The sequence below is a fragment of the Corylus avellana genome, chromosome ca6 (assembly GCF_901000735.1).
Source record: "Corylus avellana chromosome ca6, CavTom2PMs-1.0".
Taxonomy (NCBI): Eukaryota; Viridiplantae; Streptophyta; class Magnoliopsida; order Fagales; family Betulaceae; genus Corylus; species Corylus avellana.
Window position 1 is genome coordinate 25920873 of NC_081546.1, and position 5117 is coordinate 25925989.

Here is a 5117-nt window from a genome sequence, read left to right on the forward strand (position 1 = left end):
AGTAGGGCTGTCAAAATAATTACATATATAGGCTTGGTCTCTTAGAATATTATCAACTTGCACTTGCAAGCAAACCCATCAACTTAAATCTGTAAATAAGCAACTATCCATTACTAGCATCAAGTTCAAACTTCATCCCCATTGATCACTAAGGCATGTGACACATGGAGATAATTTCTTGGAGATGGAAAAATGCTCGAGTTAATTCTTTAAATAATCAAAATAACAGCTATTTTTACTAAATCAACTAATCATATTATCAACATAGGATTGAGGTGTTTACAAAAACAAGCAAAATAAAGAAAGGGAAGATGTTGGTTCTGTCTAAAGAAAAGTTATTGAAAGGAAGAAAAGTCTAAGTATGTGAATTATAAAGGCTCCATCAAATAGATATTGATCGAATTGAAGCATTATCAAACAATTTTCCTTGTTTTCACTTCTCTTAAAAAAAAAAAAAGGAAAAAGAATATCAACCACCTTTCAAAATTCTTATCAAACAACTTCTTTTTTCTTCACTTTTCTCTAAAAAAAATATACTAAAATTCAAAACTGATTTTTATTTTATATCATATCAATAACTTATTACGATTTAAACAAAAAATCTAACAATAAAACTATTTACCATGAATACCTGCTCATATAGGTAGGTTTTATCGAAACTTCTCTCATCAAAGGTTGAGTCAATTCATTAAATAAAAAATGAGAAATGTTAAGGGTACTAATTAAATTGTTTTACCAAAATAATGTGAAACTTATTCGAAGAGGATCAAAATAATCAATAAAGAAAAATGTGGAAATCAAGCTAAAAGTCAATGTCTAATTGCATAAATGTAGTGATAACTACAAATTTTTTTTTTTTTTTGTCTAAGTGCTAGTTTTGACAAATAGGTTTCGAATTTTAAAAGTGATTAATCATTCTAAGAAATAAAAATAAAATAAATAATTTTTTTTTCGTTTAAAAAAATTGATAGAATTTATTAATGTGTTAAATTGGGTGGACGAACTATCTTGGTTGAAATGTTGGCGTACTCAACACCGTATAGTTATTGTAGAAATCAAGCTGAAAGTCACGGTCTAATTGCATAAATGCAGTGATAACTACATTTTTTTGTTCTGAGATCTAGTTTTGACAAAGAGGTTTTGAATTTTAAAAGTGATTAATCATTCTAAGAAATAAAAATAAAGAATATATATATATATATATATATATATTTTTCGTTTAAAAAAATTGATAGAATTTATTAATGTGTTCAATAGGGTGGACGAACTATCTCAGTTGACATGTTGGCATACTCAACGCCGTATAGTTACTGTGAAAATCAAGCTGAAAGTCATTGTCTAATTGCATAAATGCAGTGATCACTGCATTTTTTGTCTAAGTGCTAGTTTTGACAAATAGGTTTTGAATTTTAAAAGTGATTAATCATTCTAAGAAATAATATATATATATATATTTTCGTTTAAAAAATTTGATAGAATTTATTAATGTGTTCAATAGGGTGGACGAACTATTTCGGTTGAAATGTTGGCGAACTCAACGCCGTATAGTTATTGTGGCAATCAAGCTGAAAGTCACTGTCTAATTCCATAAATGCAGTGATAACTACATTTTTTGGTCTAAGTGCTAGTTTTGACAAATAGGTTTTGAATTTTAAAAGTAATTAATCATTCTAAGAAATAAAAATAAAAATAAAAATATATTTTTTTTTTTTTCGTTCAAAAAAATTGATAGAATTTATTAATGTGTTAAATAGGGTGGACGAACTATTTCGGTTGAAATGTTAGCATACTCAACGCCGTACTTGCCGGGTGTAGTTATTGTGGAAATCAAGCTGAAAGTCACTGTCTAATTGCATAAATGTAGTGATAACTACATTTTTGGTCTAAGTGCTAGTTTTGACAAATAGGTTTTGAATTTTAAATGTGATTAATCATTCTAAGAAATAAAAATAAAATAAATAAATTTTTCTTTTTCGTTTAGAAAAATTGATAGAATTTATTAATGTGTTAAATTGGGTTGACGAACTATCTTGGTTGAAATGTTGGCGTACTCAACACCGTATAGTGATTGTATAAATCAAGTTGAAAGTCACTGTCTAATTGCGTAAATGCAGTGATAACTACATTTTTTTGTCTGAGAGCTAGTTTTGACAAAGAGGTTTTTAATTTTAAAAGTGATTCATCATTCTAAGAAATAAAAATAAGGAATTTTTTTTTTTTTCGTTCAAAAAAATTGATAGAATTTATTAATGTGTTCAATAGGCTGGACGAACTATCTCAGTTGACATGTTGGCGTACTCAACGCCGTATAGTTATTGTGAAAGTCAAGCTGAAAGTCATTGTCTAATTGCATAAATGCAGTGATAACTACATTTTTTGTCTAAGTGCTAGTTTTGACAAATAGGTTTTGAATTTTAAAAGTGATTAATCATTCTAAGAAATAATATATATATATATATATTCGTTTAAAAAATTTGATAGAATTTATTAATGTGTTCAATAGGGTGGACGAACTATTTCGGTTGAAATGTTGGCGTACTCAACGCCGTATAGTTATTGTGGAAATCAAGCTGAAAGTCACTGTCTAATTGCATAAATGCAGTGATAACTACAATTTTTGGTCTAAGTGCTAGTTTTGACAAATAGGTTTTGAATTTTAAAAGTGATTAATCTTTCTAAGAAATAAAAATAAAATAAATAAATTTTTTTTTGTTTAAAAAAATTGATAGAATTTATTAATTTGTTAAGTTGGGTGGACGAAGTATCTTGGTTGAAATGTTGGCGTACTCAACACCGTATAGTTATTGTAGAAATCAAGCTGAAAGTCACGGTCTAATTGCATAAATGCAGTGATAACTACATTTTTTTGTTCTGAGAGCTAGTTTTGACAAAGAAGTTTTGAATTTTAAAAGTGATTAATCATTCTAAGAAATAAAAATAAAGAATATATATATTTTTTTTTCGTTTAAAAAAATTGATAGAATTTATTAATGTGTTCAATAGGGTGGATGAACTATCTCAGTTGACATGTTGGCGTACTCAACGCCGTATAGTTATTGTAAAAATCAAGCTGAAAGTCATTGTCTAATTGCATAAATGCAGCGATAACTACATTTTTTTTTGTCTAAGTGCTTGTTTTGACAAAGATGTTTTGAATTTTAAAAGTGATTAATGATTCTAAGAAATATATATATATATATATATATATATATATATATATATATATATATATATATATATATATTCGTTTAAAAAATTTGATAGGATTTATTAATGTGTTCAATAGGGTGGACGAACTATTTCGGTTGAAATGTTGGCGTACTCAACGCCGTATAGTTATTGTGGAAATCAAGCTGAAAGTCACTGTCTAATTCCATAAATGCAGTGATAACTACATTTTTTGGTCTAAGTGCTAGTTTTGACAAATAGGTTTTGAATTTTAAAAGTGATTAATCATTCTAAGAAATAATATATATATATTTTTGTTTAAAAAATTTGATAGAATTTATTAATGTGTTCAATAGGGTGGACGAACTATTTCGGTTGAAATGTTGGCGTACTCAACGCCGTATAGTAATTGTGGAAATCAAGCTCAAAGTCACTGTCTAATTGCATAAATGCAGTGATAACTACATTTTTTGGTCTAAGTGCTAGTTTTGACAAATAGGTTTTAAATTTTAAAAGTGATTAATCATTCTAAGAAATAAAAATAAAAAAAATATATATTTTTTCATTCAAAAAAATTGATTGAATTTATGAATGTGTTAAATAGGGTGGACGAACTATCTCAGTTGAAATGTTAGCATACTCAACACCGTACTTGCCTGGTGTAGTTATTGTGGAAATCAAGCTGAAAGTCAATGTCTAATTGCATAAATGTAGTGATAACTAGATTTTTGGTCTAAGTGCTAGTTTTGACAAATAGGTTTTGCATTTTAAAAGTGATTAATCATTCTAAGAAATAAAAATAAAATAAATAAATTTTTTTTTTTTCGTTTAAAAAAATTGATTGAATTTATTAATGTGTTAAATTGGGTGGACGAACTATCTTGGTTGAAATGTTGGCGTACTCAACACCGTATAGTTATTGTTGAAATCAAGCTGAAAGTCACTGTCTAATTGCATAAATGCAGTGATAACTACATTTTTTTGTCTGATAGCTAGTTTTGACAAAGAGGTTTTGAATTTTAAAAGTGATTAATCATTCTAAGAAATAAAAATAAAGATATATATATATATTTTTTTCGTTTAAAAAAATTGATAGAATTTATTAATGTGTTCAATAGGGTGGATGAACTATCTCAGTTGACATGTTGGCGTACTCAACGCCGTATAGTTATTGTAAAAATCAAGCTAAAAGTCATTGTCTAATTGCATAAATGCAGTGATAACTACATTTTTTTGTCTAAGTGCTTGTTTTGACAAAGAGGTTTTGAATTTTAAAAGTGATTAATGATTCTAAGAAATATATATATATATATATATTGTTTCGTTTAAAAAATTTGATAGAATTTATTAATGTGTTCAATAGGGTGGACGAACTATTTCGGTTGAAATGTTGGCGTACTCAACCCCGTATAGTTATTGTGGAAATCAAGCTCAAAGTCACTGTCTAATTGCATAAATGCAGTGATACCTACATTTTTTGGTCTAAGTGCTAGTTTTGACAAATAGGTTTTGAATTTTAAAAGTGATTAATCATTCTAAGAAATAAAAATAAAAAAAATATATATTTTTTTTCGTTCAAAAAAATTGATAGAATTTATTAATGTGTTAAATAGGGTGGACGAACTATCTCGGTTGAAGTGTTAGCATACTCAATGCCGTACTTGCCCGGTGTAGTTATTGTGGAAATCAAGTTGAAAGTCACTGTCTAATTGCATAAATGTAGTGATAACTACATTTTTGGTCTAAGCGCTAGTTTTGACAAATAGGTTTTGAATTTTAAAAGTGATTAATCATTCTAAGAAATAAAAATAAAATAAATAATTTTTTTTTTTTTTTTTCGTTTAAAAAAATTGATAGAATTTATTAATTTGTTAAGTTGGGTGGACGAAGTATCTTGGTTGAAATGTTGGCGTACTCAACACCGTATAGTTATTGTAGAAATCAAGCTG